At 36.1% G+C, this 19,566-nt stretch overlaps 1 pseudogene; it reads right to left on the bottom strand.

Moving 5' to 3' along the window:
- Nucleotides 1-18,174: 18,174 nt before the first annotated feature.
- LOC122215219 lies at nt 18,175-19,265 on the bottom strand (annotated as a pseudogene).
- Between the last annotated feature and the right edge of the window lie 301 nt (nt 19,266-19,566).

The raw sequence follows: 19,566 nt of genomic DNA on the forward strand, positions 1-19,566 counted from the left end.
GCTATACTGAACCACATATATACATCTCCCAACCGCAACAATTATTATTCATGGCTGTCTTGTTTAATTTATAACCGCATTTACTTCCTTGCTCACACCAGCTTGTTTTGAGCAAATCCCAGACATCATATTATTTTATTTATAAAAATTCCAGTTTGTTTCTTTAAACGACTCCTAAAAATAGCTATAATATCATTGTCCACAAAGGACAGATAATAATTCCTTATTATTATTAAATATCCATTATTTGCTACTCAAAGTTCTCTGAATGTCTTGTAAATATTTGAAGTTCATCTTAATCAAGATCTAAATAAGGTCTATCGATTGTAATTACCATGTTGTTATTTTTTTTGCCATTTGAGAAAGCTTGTATTTTTATTCTTGATTCAAATTTTCCTAGTAGTACCTTTGTTGAAACTATTATTCTCTTCCTTAGTGCTACAGCCTATGAGTTCCATATAAAATCAATATTGATATTAAATACTATTCCTCTCATTTTCCTCTCTTTCCCTGTCCGTCTAAACCATCCCCCCAGCCAAAATCCTACAAACCCCTCTTTGTCACCATCTGCCCTGTCATTAGGACCTTGTCCATTCCCAGTTCTACTGAAAACGTACATCGTTTGTGTCCTGCTCCATCCATTCCTGTATTCCAATTTTCAAGCTAATACCCACTTAATCTATCAGAGGACAAAGTCATGACTCTACAGACAGTGTTTAAAGACTCCCCTTTTTCCTCACTCTCTTGCCCCTGGAAACCACTATTTCTATGAGTTTGGCTTTTTTTTTTTTAAAGATTCCACATATAAGTGAGATTATACTATGCTTGTCTTTCTCTCTCTGACATTTCACTGAAGAGAAGTTTGTCTTAAACTCAAAGGGTGATTCTGAATATAAGAATTTCTTTCTCGGTGACAGGCTAGTATAATGCCCATTTGGCATACAGAGCTTTGCAATGACTTTCAAATCACAGGGGATATATATTTTGTTTCTTTTGCATGCTATTAAACTCAAAAGAACTGTTGGTCAACAATATACAACCAGCTGACAGCATGCATGTATGCGACAGTAAATTCAAACCTTTAAATTTCCAATATTTAACTAAAGAATGAAAGTCATCTGATGATATATCCCCTTGTGGTCATTTGATAACTTTATGTACACATCAAAATTGCTTTTATTCATTAAAAAATAATGAGATTCTGTCTAGATAGAAAGCATGTTATTCTTGGCTCTTTGACATTTAAGGTCCTTAATTTAAATTCAGAAAGTACTTTTACTTCCTTTGAAGACTCATCAGCTGTCAATAGCCTCTTACATTCTCTTTTCTAGTCACATATGAGTGTATTTCATTCATTTGTCTTAAATTCCTACACATTCTTAAGCATGTGGAAAATTTCTAGCCTGGACTTAAAAGTCACTTTCTCTGTAAAGGAATGACTTTCCCCTGTCTGTGTTTCCTTTGGAAATTATTCATATGGTTGGCAGAAAAGTGTAGTAGTTGTGCTCTGGAGTTATACAGGTCTGGATTTGAATCCCTGTGTTATCATTTACTAGCTGTTTGATATGGAGCCAGTTATACAACTTTTCAAAGTATCTCCTCCCCTGTGAAATGGAGGTAATAATGCTTAGTTCATTGGATTGTTGTGGCACTTAAATGAGATAATGTATATAGACTGCTTATTCTAGCTCTTGACATATAAATTTGGTAAGTGCCAGTTGTTTTTGCTATTATTTCTATTGGTATTGTTATTGGTAAGTGCTAGTTGTTTTTACTATTATTACTATTGCCATATAATGTATTTCATGATATTTTCCTTCAGTACTGTCCCCAGATGATGAGTTCTTTTGGAATAAGGACCATTTCTTATTCAATTTATCATACATTCTATCTTACACATAGTCTTGCATATAGATGGACAATAAGCAAGCATTCAGTAGATGTTTGCCAAATAAGTTATTTAACAAACAACTGTGTTACCAGTTATTACTGTTCGTTTAATGTAGTTCATCATGTTATTACAAATAATTTTCTTAGCAACCATTGGTGATTTCACATAATACTGTTTGGGTTTAGTATACATGTTTTATTTATGAATACCATTCTGATATTTGAGGATTATTATAGAAAATAGAGGCACAGATTTGTTTTTTAAAATGCTTAAAAAGACTTTTAAATAAGAATAAAAAACTCTCATGAATGATTATAATTTCAAGTAGGAAATAAACAGTGAAACTCAGTTCACTCAGTGGCTAGCAGAGAGAATTAGAGGTTTATACAATCACTGAAATGGCAGGGGGAGTAAATATCTCTTTTTTAAAGGGAGTCATGGGAAGAACACAGACCATTACCCCAGCTTCTGTGGCACCGTGGTGAGTGACTCTCAGGAGAAGCCTTGGAAGCCAAGAGAAGCTACTAACTGATGATTTGTGGTGTCTTCTCTTTGGAGAATAATGAGTTTCCCTTATCTTCTGCTTTCCAAGGGCAAGGGAATTCTGGGACATGCAGTTTTAAATTTCTCCCTTGAAATGCAGAAGCCAACACATTGCTAACTTGCACCAGGCAATTCACTTTCAACACATTTTCTAGAGTAAAAAAATAAAGTGAAAAACCAAAATATTTAAGAATAATGAATTATATGTGGAAAGTTATAATCCATTGTCTGGTGGCTCCAATTTGTTTTTTCATGCACCAGCCTCTTCTTTCTATTTCGGTTTCAGGTGTCACTATTGCTTCTAGAATCCTAGGAAGAGCTCACTGCTGAGGCAATACTGGAGGATACATTTGTCACATTATAATGTTACTGATTTAAAATGCTGCCCACCACTGGTTATTTTCCATATTTGAATGGCAAAAAAAAAATTGGATATGCTTATGCCAAATGCATAGCATTTTGAGAGCAGAGAGTAACTAAGCATCAACAATTTCTATCAATTTCTTCTACTATTTCTGAAAGTCATCACCTTTTCATGGCCACCAACACCACACCCCTAATCCAAATAACCAATAGCCCGGACAGTTGTTGAAATTTTTTAACGTGTATACATGCATCTTTTTTGCACATACATATTTGTTAGAGTAAATTTTTCCGTGTGAAAATCTTATCGCCTCATTTTTGTGTAAAATAACCTTTAAAGTCACTTAATATATTTCCATTAAAAAATAAAATGAATTATTTTTTGGATTATAAAATTAAGACAAGATATTAACAAAACATGCACAAAAAATTTAAGAAGAAACAAAAATTCTATTACAAAAGTGTCCGTTGCTAAAACTGTAGTGTATATATTTTTAAATGTTTTTCTATATTTTTCTGTACACTAACACATGCACACATTTCCAAATTAGGCAGTAGTTAATATATTCCTCCGGAAAGTCAACCTATATGTTTACACTTAGCATTTCGTTATGAATATTTTCTGTGTCAATAGCTTATAAAATGAAAATCACAATGTTTGATGGCTATATACTTCATAATGTCAGATCATAGGGTCTTTTGCATTTTTTTTGTCATTTTAAACAATATTTTAAGTAGCATGTGCAAACGTACAGAATGATGAATGAACACGATATTGAAGAATTGTTGGCAATATGTATGTAACTTTATTATGTTTTATGGAAGGTAGGGTTAGGATATTGATGAAAGTAGAAAAATAAGTTGCAACTAAATAGTGAAGAGCTTATTTGCTATAAAATTGAAGAATATGAAAAAGGTTAAGTGTGATTTATGTTAATCTTGGGTATAATTTTTTCCCAATAATGTAAATGCATAATTGTTTCATAAAATGTATTCTTGCTTTGAGTTGTTATAATTTCAGTCATGTAAATTTCTTATGAAGGTGAAATTCTCATAAAGTAAAAGTAACCACTTTAAAATGTGTAATTCATTGGCATTTAGCACATTGATAATGTTATGTAGTCAGCATTTAATATCAAGTTCTAAAACATTTTCATCACCTTAAAAGAAAACTCCCAATGTATTAAGCAGTTGATTCCCATTTTCCCTGACCCCTGGTATCTGGCAACTATCAATTTGCTTACTATCTCTGTGGATTTCCAGGTTTTGATTTTCACATAAATGGGATCATGTAATATGTAGTCTTTCACTTACCATAATGTTTTAAAGGTTCATTCATATGATAGCATATATCAGTAGTTTGTTATTTTTCATGGGTGAATAATATTCCATTGTCTGTATATACCACATTTTATTTATTCATCCATCTGTTGAGTGAAATTGCTGGATCATATTGCAATTCTATGTTTAAGTTTTTAAGGAACTACCAAGATGTGTTTCACAATAGCTGAGACATGTTACATTTCCACCAGCAGTGTAAGAGGGCTCCAATTTCTCCATTCCCTCACCAACATTTGTTATCCCCTTCTTTTTAAATTATAATCATCTCAGTGGTGTAAAGTGTATCTCACTGTGGTTTTTATTTTCTTAATTACTGATGATGTTGAGTGTTTCATAGTCATTTACATATTTTATTTAAAGAAATGTCAATTCAAGTACTTTGCCCATTTTTAAATTGAGTGGTTTGTATTTTGTTGTTGAGTTCTAAGAATTCTTTATATGTTCTGTATTTAGACCCTTATCATGCATACTATTTAAAAATATTCCCTCTCATTCTGTGGGGTGTCTTTCACTTTCTTGATAATGTCTTTTGATGCATGAAAGTTGTACATTTTATTAAAGTACAGTGTATCTATATTTTCTATTGCTGCTCTTGCTTTTTCGTGTCATATGAAGAATCTATGACCAATCCAGCATCATTAAGATTTACAGTGTGCTTTCTTCTAAGAGTTTAATAGTTTTAGCTCATGCATTTGGGCCATTGATCCATTTTTAGTTAATTTTTATAGATGGTGTGAGGTTGAGTATAAATTCATTCTTATGCAGGTGAGGAGCCTGTTTCTCAGCACTATTTGTTGAAAAGACTATTCTTTCCTCATTGAATGATGTCAGCACTCTCTTCTAAAATCATTTGAGTTTATTTCTGGGTTGAATGAATGAATGAATGAAATTTATTCCATTGGATTACAGGCCTATCCTTACACCAGTTATGCAATGCTTGATCACTGTTTGTTGCTTTGTGGTAAGTTTTCAAATCATAAGTGTGAGTCCTCCATCTTGGTTCTTTTTCAAAATTATTTTGGCTCCTCAGAGCCCTTTGTAATTTGGTAGGAATTTGAAGAGTAACTATTCTTTTCTACAAAAAGTCCATTGGAAATTTAATTGAATCTGTAAATTCCTTAGGGTAGTATTGTGATCTTAACAAGACTGTGTCCCAAACACACACCAGATGCATTTACATTATTTAAGTTTTCTTTAATTTATTTCAGCAGTGCTTTTGAGTGGGCAAATCATCCACTTCCTAGGCTACACTTATTCCTAGATGTTTTATTCTTTTGGATGCTGTTATAAACACAATTGTTTTCTTAATTTCCTTTTCAGATTGTTCATTACTGGTGTTTAGAAATGAAACTGACTTTTGCATGCTATAATTTGGCTTAATTTATTTATTAGCTCTTATAGTCTCTTTATGCATTTATATTCCAGATATAAGCTCATGACATCTGCAAATAAGGATGCTTTTGCTTTTTCCTTTCCGATTTGGATGTTTTTAGTTTTTTTCTTGCCTAATAACCCTGGAAAAAGCAAGCATTCTTGTCTTGTTCCTGATTTTAGAGGGAAGGCTTTCAGATTTTCACCACTGGGCATGAAGTTAGTTGTGGATTTTTCATTAATGTCCTTTCCAGATTGAGGAAATTTCTTTCTATTACTAGTTTAAATGTATTTATCATAAAAGATTGTTGGATTTAATAAAATTCTTTTTCTGCCTCAATTGGGTGATTATTCTATTTAAAAAATTGATTCTCTTAATGTGATATATCACATGGTTTAATTTTCATGTGGTGAACCACCCTTGCACTCATGGGATAAGTCCTATTTAGTCATTGCAAAGGCTTGAATGTTTGTGTTCCTCCTCATCCCCAAGTTCACATGTTGAGACCCTAATCTCTGGTATTTGAAGGCAAGACCTTTAGGAGGTAGTTATAACATGATGGTGGAGCCCTCATGAATGGGATTAGCATCCTTATAAAAGACACCAGGGAGCCGGCTTTCTGTCTCAGTCTGTTTTCCACTGTGTGAGGGTACAATGAAAGATGCCCATGTACAAACCAGGTCCCCATGTACAAACCAGGCACAAACTTGGTCCCCACCAAGGAACTGATCCTGAGGGCACCCCAATCTCATACTTCCAACCTCCAAAACTGTGAGAAGCTACCCAATTGATTGTATTTTGTTATTGTGGCCTGGGCTACGATAATTGTGCTATTAATATTTTTAATATACTGCTGAATTTGCTTTGCTAGTATTTGGTGAGTATTTTTATATCTATATTTATAAGGGATTTTATCTGTAGTTTTCTTTTCTTAGGATATCTTTGTCTGACTTACATATTAAGATAATGCTGTCCTCATAGAATTAGTTAGGAAGAGTGCTCTCTTCCTCTATGTTTTAGAGGAGTTTGAGAAGACCTGGTGGTAATTCTTCCTTCCCTGGTGATTGGAAGAATTGGTAGAATTCTTCAGGATAGCCATTTATTCCTGGGGTTTTCTTTTTTGGGAGTTTTTTGATTACCCATTCAATCCCTTTACTGGTTATAGGTCATATGGATTGTTTTTTCTTTAGTTTGTTTATGTAGTTTGTGTTTTTCTGGGAATTTGTCCAATTCATCTGTGTTGGTAAACAGCCACTTATAATGTTCTCTTATAATTCTTTATATTTCTATTTACACAAGTTTGGTAGTAATGTTTCCACTTTCACCTCTGATGTCAGTAAGTTTAGTCTTCTCTGTTTTTTTCCTAGTCAGTATAGCTAAGTGCTCTTCATTTTTAGTGATCTTAAAAAAAAAAAACAACAAACTTTTGTTTCTATTATTTTTGATTGTCTATTTCATTTATCTCTGATCTAACTTTTATTATTTCCTTCCTTTTGCTGGCTTTGGTTTTAATTTGTTATTTTTATAGTTCCTTAAGGTGTAAAATTAGATAATCAGTTTGAGGCCTTTCTTCTTTTTTACTGTAGGTGTTTATAGCTCTAAATTTCCCTGTGAACCCTGCTTTTGCTGCATCCCATAAATTTTGTCACATTGTGTGTTCATTTTCATTCATCTGAAAGTATTTTATGATTTCTCTTTGTGATTTCTTCTTTGATTCATTGGTGGTTTAAGAGAACATTGTTGATTTCCACACATTTGTAAATTTTTTGGAGTTCCTGGATTGATTTCTATTTGCATTTCATTGTTTCTGGAGAAGATTCTTTGCATGATTTCAGTATTTTTACATTTGTCTAGGCTTATTCTGTGACCTAATATATGGTCTAACCTCAAGAATGCTCCATGTGTCCCATTATTTTTGGAAAAAGGCAAAGATTTTAACATGTCCTACCAAAACAAATAACCTGGCTCCTAACCATTCCTCTAGCCTTATTTTGTAGCTAACTCTCCTTATGCTCATTACTTCTGCCAAACCACTCTCATTTATGCCCTCAGATTTGCCCAGCCGCCTCTCACTAAAGGACTTTATACAAGCTGTTGCTTCTTCCTGGCATGCTGTTTCTCCCCCAAGCTAACATCCACATTATAGCCTCTTTATTGAACCACATTCTTCTCTTTAATAGAGCATTTCACAGTTGAAACATTAACATTTATTTCTTATTCTTATTAATGCCTATCTTCTCCAATAGACTCTAAACTCTGATAGAAGGAACCAAGTTTATTTTGACTATTATTTTGTCTCCAGAAGCTAGTGCAGTTCTTGGTATATAAGTTTTCTATAGGTATTTATGGAAATATCTATAAATGGAAGTAAATGATGTGAATCTTCAATCCTCAAATCACACCGACTATTCCAATTTTATTTAAGCCTGGTTACTAAACCGAAACAGCCTATACTAAAGGAGGAAGTCTAAATGAGTAAATTGGCAGCCATTATTCAACACATTCTTAGAATTAATATACAACACTTTGTCTGCTCCACTTGGGAAGAATGATTTCTTGATGGTTCCACTCACTGAGTTATTTGATATGTTACATTTATTCTTATGGAAAATTTAAATGCATATAATGTGCTAAACATTAGACACAGCATATAAAAGACAATTTGATAGTACATTAAATGTTCAGTCTTTCTCTCCTCATTTTAATTCTCTAATCAAAGCATTTATGAACTATTATCAGAGTTAATATAAAGGGGATGATTTTTGGGTTTCTTTGAAACTGAAAAAATCATGAATTTTATCTTTGTGCCATGGAATACAAATATATAATTAAGAAGCACTTTGCAAATAATCTAATACTCCCTCCTTAAGTTACAAATAAGAAAGTTGAGGTTTAGACTGATTAAGTAATTAATTGAAGTCTTATATCTGGGAACTTAATCCCAAACTTCTAAAACCCTTAAGAGGACTTATTCCATTATAACATGTTGTTATCATAATATTTCTCAATTCATTCAATGCTTATTTATAAGAACTACATTTTCAGGGCACCGGGGTGGCTCAGTTGGTTAAGTGTCCGACTTGGGCTCAAGTCATGGTCTCACAGTTCATGAGTTCAAGCCCCATATTGGGTGAGCTCAAGCCCCACTTTGGGATTCTCTCTCTCTCCCTTTCTCTCTGCCCCTCACTCATGTGCTCTCTCTCAAAAATAAATACATTAATTAAAAAAAGAAGTTTAATTTCATTATACTAAAAATGCAGCTGCAGCGTGCCTGGGCGGTTCAGTTGGTTCAGCATGGGACTCCTGATTTTGGCTGAAGTTGTGATCTCTGGGTCATGAGATTCAGCCCCGGGTGGGGCTCTTCCCTGACTGTGGAGCCTACTTGGGATTCTCCCTCTTTCTCTGCCCCCTCCTCCACTCATTCTCTATCTCTCTTTCTCAAAATAAATAAATAAACATTAAAAAAATAATGCAGGAGCTTCTGGTTTGAACCCTGAGGCAGTAATACATATCAGACTTGTCTTCCAACTACAAAATAAAACAACCTCGTTTAGTCATGGGAGGAAAGGCAGAGCTGGGGTCCTTGGGAGAAGAGAATCTCATGAGACAAATTTCCCCTGTCTCTGGCTTTCTTACTAGGGGTACTTCCTAAGCCATTCCATAGGGAATTCAAACCCAGAGTCTAGTGGCAATACTGGGTGGAGGAAACACAGAATAAAGTTCAGGGCCAATGAAGTGGCTGGACTATGAGGAACATGGTATAAAGAAGAAGGTGTCCAGAGGGTATAGGAGTGGCCTTGAGTCTTTGCCCAAATACTAAGTGCTATATACATGGGATGAGATTCCCTAAAGTTCAGCAGGGAAGAGCTACTGGGGTTGGTAGGGTCACATAATGCTGGCAGACATGAGAGAGTGGCCCCACCAGAATGAACATGGCAAGCATCCAGGTGAGAGCACAGTAAGGCCAGAGCACAGGGCTACACTATCCATAGAGTAAAGGACACAAGCATGAATAGAATGAAGCTGATCAACCAGTGAATGACTAAAACAAAGCTCAATATTTTCCATAAGAAGCTAAGATAATTCAAACTCTCTGTAACAGAATATCTACAATTTTCAGAAAGCCATAGAAAATGACTATACTAAGAGATGTTGGAATTATAAGGTAAGGGCTTCTAAACAGTTATTATCAATATATTCACAATTTAAGGGAAAGGGGGATAAAAAGAATGACACATGGGGACTCAGCATAGAAATTCACATTTAGAAAAAGAACAAATGGAAATTCTGCATCAGCAAAATACAATATCTGCATTGAAAATTTTTTCTGACAGGCTAACAATAGATTAGATAGTACAGAAGATGGATTAGTGGGATTTGAGATAGGATAATAAAAACGGAAGCAAAGAGGGGCACGCCTGGGTGGCTCAATGGGTTAAGTGTCTGACTCTTGATCTCAGCTCAGGTCATTATCTCAGGGTTCATGAGTTTGAGCCCTGTGTCAGGCTCTGCACTCTTAGTGCAGACCCTGCCTGGGGATTCTGTCTTTCCCTCTCTTTCTGCCCCTCCCCCACTCTTTCTCTCACTCTCTCAAAATAAGTAAATAAATTTTAAAAAAATGACTGGAAAAGTCAATGGCACATGGTCTATCATATTTGTGGTCAGGGTGCCAGAAGGAGAGGAGAGTGAAATTGGGGTCAAAAAAATCACAGAAATAATGACTGAAAAAATTCCAGATTTAATGAAAAAGATAAACCTGTGGCTTTAAAAATCAGGAAAACACAAAACAAACCATGTCGTTTCAAACTGATAAAAACCACAGACAAAAAAGGAAATCTTAAAAGCAGTCAGAGAAATAAACCACATTGATATTGGATATGGGGAACAATGATAAAAGTAGCTGCTAAAATTTCATCAGAAACAGAACAATCAGGAATAAAGTAGAATGACTCCTTTAAAAATGGCATTACTAACCTAGAATTCTCTGTATTACAAAAATGACTTACAAAAACGAAGGCAAAATAAGCATATTTTAGGTAAACCAAGGTTGTTGGATCATTTGTCTTTGGGAGACTTCCACTACAAGAAATCCACAAAGTTCACTAAAGGCAAGGGAAATTATAGCAAATTGAAACTCAGATCTATGGAAGCCAGCAAAGAGCACTACAAATGACAAATATGCAGCAAATACAGAATAGTCCTTTTTCTTATTTCTGACTGTCTTTAAAGGAACACTGATTATTTAAAGCAAACATTAAATGCTATTCTGGAGCTTATAATATAGGTAGAGATAAAATATGTATATGAGAGATAAAAGAAAGTGAACTGCTATAAAGTTTTTAAGTTATAGCAATAATATTAATTAAAGGCAAAGTGTAATAAGTTAAATATGCATGTTATAATGTCTACAACAATTTAAAAATTTAAAACAAAGAAGTATAGCTTAAAAGCCAATAGAGGTCATAAAATTAAATATTAAAAATTGGTTCAAAGAAAGCGGGGGAAAGAGAAAAGAATAAATAAATATAAAACAGAATAGAAAAATGGTAGACTTAAAACAAGACATATAAAAATTACATTGAATACAAATGGACAACATACAGCATTTTAATTTTTTTCAACATTTTATTTATTTTTGAGAGACAGAGAGAGAGTATGAGTGGGAGAGGGGCAGATAGACAGAGAGACACAGAATCCGAAGCAGGCCCCAGGCTCTGAGCTGTCAGCACAGAGCCAGATGCACAACTCCATGAGATCAAGACCTGAGCCAAAGTCAGATGCTTAACTGACTGAGCCACCCAGGCACCCCTATATACACCATTTTGAAATCAGTGATTATCAGACTGGATAAAAGCAATTCAACGCTATTTGAAAATATATATGTAATTTATTTTTTATTTTTATTTTTTTAACTTTATTTATTTTGAGAGAGGGAGAGAGAATATGAACAAGGGGGATGCAGAGACAGAGGGAGAGAGAGAGAATCCCAAGCAGGCTCCGCACTGTCAGTGCAGAGCTGGACTTGGGGCCTGAACCCATGAACTGTGACACCATGACCTTAGCTGAAATAAAGAGTTGGAAGCTTAACTGACTGAGTCACCCAAGCAGAAACTATATATCAGAAAATATATAGTTTAAGTAAAAAGACACAGATTGTCAGGAGTAAAATGATGGAAAAAATACCATGCAAAAACCAACCATAAAAGTTTTGGACTGATTTATTGCTTTAAGACAAATTAGCATTCACAACAAGATAAATTCCCAGAGAGAGACATTTCATAATTATAAAAGGGCCATTAGTAAAAACAAGAAAAAATTCCTAAATGTGTAAGCACCTATAGTAACATATGCAAACAGGCAGGAAGAAAGCATAGATGGGTCTATAAGGAGAAACAGACAAATTTAAAAATGAGGTTTTTTACACCCTGTTCTCTGTAATGAATGAAACAAGTAGACAATAAATTTAGTAAAGAATATGAGAATCTGAACCACACTGCCTACCACCTTGACCTAACTGAAAACTATCCAACAGTATATTCTTTTCTGTTTTAGAAGGAGACGTCATATGCTAGGACATAAAACCCAACTCGGCAAATTTAAAAGGGTTGAAATCATACAGAATTTGTTTTCTGCTCATAGCAAAATTAAAATAAACACAATAACAGGAAGATAACCTGGGAAATTACCAAATACTCAATAATAACACACTTCTAAGTAACCTATGGTCCAAAGAAGAAACCACAAGAGCAATTAAGAACATATTTTGAATTCAAAGAGAACTAAAACTCAACCATATCAACATTACATTTGAAATTTATGTTTTTAAATGATTAAAACAGAAAAAAAATTTAAGATAAACTATCTTAAAAATCTAGGAGAAGAGGAGATAAAACTCAACATAACTAGAAGGGAAAAGTAATAGGGATAAGAGGAGAAAACCCCAGAGTTTTCTCCATTGGTTTACATACCCTCCCACCCCTGTCTCTGTGTTCTGTCTGAGTCACTTTGGTGAGTAGGTTCAACCAAATACAGGAAGACCACCAGTCAGGTGTCTCTGCACAAGTTCATCATCCATTTCTACCTCTCCTTTTGGATTTTCAAATATAGAAGAAACCTCCCCAAACATCCAGTTTCTTTAAGGGCATGGATTCAACCAACAGATCATCCTGCCAAGGATCACCTCATCTAGGCTGGCAAAGGCTGAAGCCCCACACCCTTCTCTCTGCAGCTTGTCTGTTGACTCTTGCTGATATCAGAGCCCATAAACATAGGAAATGACTTGAGGCTGGAGAATGGTGATTGTCTCCTTAGCAGATGCCCTGATGGCAGAGGACTAGAGTCTAGGTTTCCTAGCTTCTGGTTTGGCAGTCTTGTTAGTACATTTCTGGTTTTGAGTCAATAGTGCCCCTGTGTACCACAGTAACAATAAGATAGTTATTAACTCCGTTATCCTTCCCTGATCCAGTAGTGAGGTGCCTTAATTTACACCTGAAAAGTGAATATTAATGTTTAATGAATTGATGGATTATAAACAATAATTTAATATAGGAAATTAATGTAATTATACATTAATATAATAAATTAATGAATCTAATGTTAAATCAGTTAAGCACAAGTGCTCTTTCTAAGGGGCCTTTAAGGAGAGACACAAAATGTAGAAGTTTCTGTAAAAGGCCCTAGAAATGTTTTGTGGGAAAAAAGGGACATGCTTCTTGGGGTGGCCCTGAACTCCAGGACTCAGGAAAATTCCATCTGGTGGAACGAAGATGTTGTCTTGTTTGGATGAAAACTACAAACCAAATGAGCCTTACACTGAATGCTGTCCTACAGAGCAGTGGAGGAGGCAGTGCTTCAGATGGAAATAGAAAATTTTGCTACATGAAGTGAACATCAGGAAGACAAAATAATTCTATTGGAATGATAGAGGAGAAACATTAGTCTAGAAGTCTGAACACCTGAGCCTGAATTTTTTGGGTCATGTTTGACATGTCACTTTATCTCTGTGATCCTCCCTTTCTGCATTTGCAAAGCAAGTGTTACCTGTTCAGACTCCTCCAGGTCTGTGGGGAAATGACTGTATGAAAGTTAAATTCAGCTCCATTTGACAACAGACAAAACAGTCTCATTAAGTGATTATGGGATGACTTATGTTGGACAAGTTTTAGTCTGTTTATTCATAAGTTGGATTTCATACTTCAAAAGTGATGCCAATTATGGTCATGTCTGAATGTAGTGTTTAGATTTTTTTCTAGCATCAGTTGCAGATAAAGAATGTAACCTCTGCCCTAGCCCCCCTCCCTACAATTTCTGAAAGGGGGGGAGGGTAAAGAGAGTATTTTGCAAACCTTAAATCTTTGACTGACGTTTTGGCACTGCAGGAATTTCTCCAGCCTGGTATGAGAAACTATTTAATATAAGGGAAGCCTCAGGGGACATTCTAGGACAAGTGGCTATGCCTCAGGAATATTTGTACCCAAGCTCAGAAGTTGCATTTGAACAAATTTTAGGTTTGTTTTGTCCTATGAGAAAGAGCCACAATTAGCCTCTTGAGGCTTCCCCAGCTTCACACAACTTCAAACCCATTTTTTCCTTGCTCTGGATCTTCTCTAGTGCCGTGGCCATGGGTAACTATAGGCTTTTAAGCATGTGGGACTATGGAGTCACCACTGACTCATTGACTATGGATCAGGCCCCAGTGGACAATTTTCCCCCTTTCTTACCTCGGGGGAGGCAGATATATTTCAGAAACTCCTGCAAGATGGAACAATGGTAACAGGAGCCAACTCCGTTAATCATTGTATTAGCTTTACCCGCTGTCCATAGTTCCATCCCCCATCCTTATTTCTGCTTTTGTGAATTACTTTCCTAAATAACCTACCTGTACAAAACCTTCCTCTTGGGTTTCTTTGTGGGAAACCTCAATGTTATTAAAAGTCTAAAATATTTCACTAACACAGGCATCTTTATCATAGTATTCCAGCTGTCCATCTAAAATGTGTGGTTTCACTTTGGCCCTGATAATGACACAAAGTAAAACTCATAATTCACTGAGACAATGGTGATTCTTTTGGTGGGGAGGATGTATTCCTATCCACTTCTGAGTGAAAAGGCCTCAAAGAAGGAACAAGGACAAGAGGAAACAAATATCTTCCATTCAAGTTCAGATACCTTCAATTCAAATTCAAATGCCTTCCATTCAGATTTGCCAAATTTTCCATCACTTATTTAATACAATTAAGTCATGGTCACATGTCTTAGTCACAAACTTAAAATGAATATTGGAATTAGTTCTTTCTGAGACCTTATTTCAGAACAGGAAGGTTGAGTGTCTCTATAAGTAAGTAGCAAATAAATTTCATTATGGAAAACAAAGGCAAATGCTATTTATACTAAAGCCAGAATTAACAAGTATTTCTATTCTGTTATTTTCTCTTAGATGTTTTTAAGTAAAAGACAGAAAATATCATAATTAAGAGATTAAAAAAATAGAATGATACAAATGCTATTAAGTGATAGAAATTTTTAGGATACAAGACAAATAATGTATTATTATAGGGATGTAGGTATGAAGTAAAAGTGATGGTCTTTTAAAATAAGAGAAAACTGAAAAATTGAGCACCATTTACCCAGATAATTTCCACCATAATCATATTTGTCATTTTCTAAAATTGTCTCAGTTGTATTTTATCTATAATGGGATGTGGGAATCCAATTTTTGTGAATTCAGTCTTTAAAAAAAATCTTCATGTCAGTGGAGATTTTGAGGTCCTGGATAAAAACTATTCAGTTACCTCAGCAAAATATCGATACAAATAGTGTGTGTGTGTGTGTGTGTGTGTGTGTGTGTTGTGTGTTGTGTGTTGTGTGTTGTGTGTTGTGTGTGTGTAACATAGCAGTTGGCAAATATGGCCCATGGGCCAAATCCAGTATTTGTATGGACCACAAACTAAAAATGAATTTTACAGATGTTCATTTACAATGAATACTATAATAAAGAATATTAACTTTATTTTCTTCATTTGTTTTAAAGTTTTTATTTAAAAAGATTAAAGCTCTTCATGGCACAACTCCTTCCTAGCACAGTTAGGGTTTGATGTGTCAAATGCAATACAGTTACAACCAATACATCAGGAAGGGATGGGAAACTCCTGATTTCATACTTAAAGAAAAAAGAGACCACTTCAAACAAAGTTAAAAAACATTTAAAAAACATTTCAGAGTAATTGCCAGCCTAGTTGTCTTATATTGGCATTCCATTTCCAGCCACCTAATCACTGCACACACAGGATAGAGCTGAGAAATAGTGTCCCAGTGCAAGGTACAGGATGAGGTAATTTGCAAGAACACAAAAGTTGCTACTCTGTAAATCCTTGCCCCACCCACACTCACCTAATTGGGTCTTTTTTTTTCCATGCTTCTGCACCGACTTCTTAAGTAACATTTTAAGAACATCTACATATGTATTTTAAAAGGCATGCCAGAGTCTTCTGCATTCACCTTCAGTTTCTTGAAAGGTCTGATGTGTGTTAGCAGGTGCAGCTTCTCTAACACTCCACATCAGCCTCAGCCACACCTAGAGTCTCTGAGCTACAAGGGTGGGATGTGGAGTCTTGATTTACAACTCCCTTCCCAACCTCAAAAGATAGAATTTATTAGCCCTAAGTGTCCATTCATATCCCAAGCCAGTGCAAATATAATCACAAATTGCATCTCTGGAAGATCCCGTGCTTTTAGCTTCTGCACAAATTCAACATGGCAACTCCTGCAGCATTCTAGGGCATAGCCAGGTTAAGAACAGGAAATATCCACTGTAAGTGGCCAAAGGTAAGAAAAACACCCTGCCCCACAGTCAGAACATTTTCCCTGTGGTTGAGAAACATTTTAAAAGGAGGTTTTAGCTTCCTCTAAAGTTTACCTTTATGTTCATTCAAGCTACCACCTTGATAACATTGCTAGAGCCAAGAAGGGTTATGTGTACCCATGACACCAGGTGAGAAAGGCTTATGAATCTATCTATATAGGTAGAGGAATGGAACTAAGACTCCAGGCCTTAAAGTATGTTGGAAGAATTTTTCCCAGTTCCTATGGGCAGCTATGTTAATGAAATAATGGCAGAAAATACAGAGCTGAAGGTTTTGCTATTATACTTGGAAAACTAAGCTTCACTTGGGAAAGCACCTGATAACCTTAGGTGGTTGAATTCCAGTGGAAAATCCACGGCACACACACACACAAACAGGAAAACTGGCCACTTCTCCATCCTCAGACCCTGCACTGCTGATACACAAAGTAAATGTGATGGCAAAGGTTCCTTAATCCCTAGAGATGCTTTGGCTTGTTGCTTTTTAAAGGCTTTTCAACCCTGCCTGGTACCATGGGTTAAAGCAAGGGTGTATAAAAATGGGGGCCATGGGTGACCTCTACAAAACAGGACTCAAGCCCCTCAGAAGCTAATGTGAGACATCTACCCAGTGAGACCTTTACACAGGGATCTTACCCCTCATCTTGATAATACAACCAAACATGTCTTTACACCAAATAAGATTCTTTACACAAAAGAATTCCAACACTGAAATTTCACATATGGCTGACTTTCATATACGAAGGACAAAGTGTTCTATACATATGGACAGAAAGGGGAGGCAGGGCTGTGAGAAGAGTTTACAGTTGTCCCACAGTGACAGGGCTACCGTTTCAATTTCATTGGAGGTAGGGGCTCTGCTCCTACCTGTTAGATGCATTTACAAGACCATGGGCAGGCCTTCCCACTGGGTGGCTGTGAGGGAAGGACGGAATAGGAGGAAAATAAGGTAGAAGGCTTAAAAGGAAACTCAGTGGGGTCACATCTCCCATCAGTTCTTAAAGCCTTGCTAACTTGAAACCTATGTAGACAATGATTCTTTTGTAAATTTATTTCTTTTGTAAAAAGCAAGAAGTTATGCCTAGTAACTAACAATTCAAAATAGCCAAGTCAGAAAAAACTGAAAAAGATTTTGCCTTCCCCCTCTTACCAGCTGAAGGGCATGTTGGGAAATGAAAGGGGACAGAACTAAGGTGAGGAGACTGGGAGGGAAGGCATTACACTTTTTAAGTAAACTGAAACTAAAATTATAAATGAGTTGGAGTTAGGGTTAGGTCAATAAGACATGATTTCTACTGAACAGACATTTTCAGGTCCTGTCTGCCCTTTGGGTAGATTTTCAACATCTCAGTGAAACTAAGACATATTTCTAGTGGATTCACCAGGACAACCTCACCAAAGCACCTTTGGAGCACAGTGATATTGGCAGCATTACACTGCTCTTAGAGTTTGAGTCCCCCCTCCCCTCCTTCCTTCCCACCTCCTCTAAAGAAGCTACATTTTTGTAATCTCTGGAGAGATGCCTAACTCCTCTAAGTGTGGGATGGTAGAGATACAACAGTAGACATGGGAAGAGATCTTTACTCAAATGCAGCCATGGGGGTTGAGGCTGTTTTATCGTTGTCCTTTAATGATGAGCAACTGAATGTAGAAGGGAAGAAAAAAATTTATGTATGAAATATTCCACCTGTAGGTAATTTTTAGGGGATCCCTGAGTTATGAAAAGTTTGAGTTAAAAAAAAGAAAATCAGCCTTTATAATTTTTTTAATGATTTGAACTGTTATAAATCCACAAGCAATGGTTCAGACATGGTGCTTCTGAAGTATTTCACTCCTCCCTACCAGGCACAAGTTGCACCAAGAAGAGAATGGACTCCCCTGCCTCTGTTTAGGGATCAGGAGACAGTAGAGGTCAGTACTTCTAAGTGGCAGGAACAAACATCCCAAGGGGATGTTGGCAGCCATAATCACTGGTGAGCCTGACAGGGGTCTGAGGGGTGAAGGGGTTGGCACTGAAGAAATCCCTGATATCATATTGGCACTGCTGACAGAGGTACTGCCACCCACCCCTCCTTCCCATGTGCTAGATGAGCCCATTCGAGCTTGGTCCTTCACAACAGTGTAGGAATAAGAGTGCTCTATGGCCTCTTTTGTGGTGAGCCATGACGGGAAGTCAGATTGTCAAAGCATTTCCAGGAAATCCAAGGCCTCGGAGCTGACAAGGTGCTGGTTTACACTGTGAACAAAGAATTCCTATTGCTTATAGGAGCATCTGCCCAACATACCATTGAAAGGTGTATCAAATTCCATGTTGCATTTGTCAATATGGTCATATAAGTCTTCTGACCTCAGAACCTTGGCTGTTTTCAACAACTGATTGTAATTGTCACATCCATGGAAAAAATGGCTCCTTCCTTCCAGAAGATCATACTTGCCAGCATACAACCCAAGCTCCACGTATCTGACTTATGTATAATTGTACATCTTATAGCCTACAGTAGCTCAAGACCTTTGAAGTATCAGGAAGCAATTTGGACATTATAACCTTAATCAGGATGGTAAAACTCAGCCAAACCCCAATGTATTAGCTACAGCTTTCTGGGCTCATGACCCGTCATGATATTATGGAACTTCATGTCTCTGTGCCTAATTCCTATGCTGTGTAGTGGAGTATCATACTCTAGGACTTTCAGAATCTCACACATGTAAAATCAAGAATCAGTCTGTTAACATCTGGTACAATTGCTTGAAGTGTGTGCTGTTCATGTGTTCAACAACAGAGGCCCAGGGTCTTTTACAACACCTGTCAGTGTAATGATGTTGGGATTGACTCATAAATACTCCAAAATTTTTATTGCATGCTTGGTTTTCTTTGTCTTTATTGGATTAAGAATTTTAACAACTTTTTCATTAATGTGTAATATTGATGTTGGCATGGACCCAACATGTTAGACAGGGTGGCCAACAAAGCTGGACTTGATGTTTGGAGATCTGGCAGTCCTTGGGTTCAGAAACCCCTGGGGGGCAAGACCTCATTTCAACATGTTTTCTTCACTCTGTGGTGGAAGCGGCAGTGGTGTTTCTGGAGGTTGGCTTTGAACCTCAGTTAACTTTCCTTTTATTCCAAATCATTCTTTTGTTAGTAGACATGTTTTACAAAAACTAACTCACATATATGCAAACAAACAAACAAAT

This window comes from Panthera leo, chromosome A3 (genome assembly GCF_018350215.1).
Source record: "Panthera leo isolate Ple1 chromosome A3, P.leo_Ple1_pat1.1, whole genome shotgun sequence".
Classification (NCBI taxonomy): Eukaryota; Metazoa; Chordata; class Mammalia; order Carnivora; family Felidae; genus Panthera; species Panthera leo.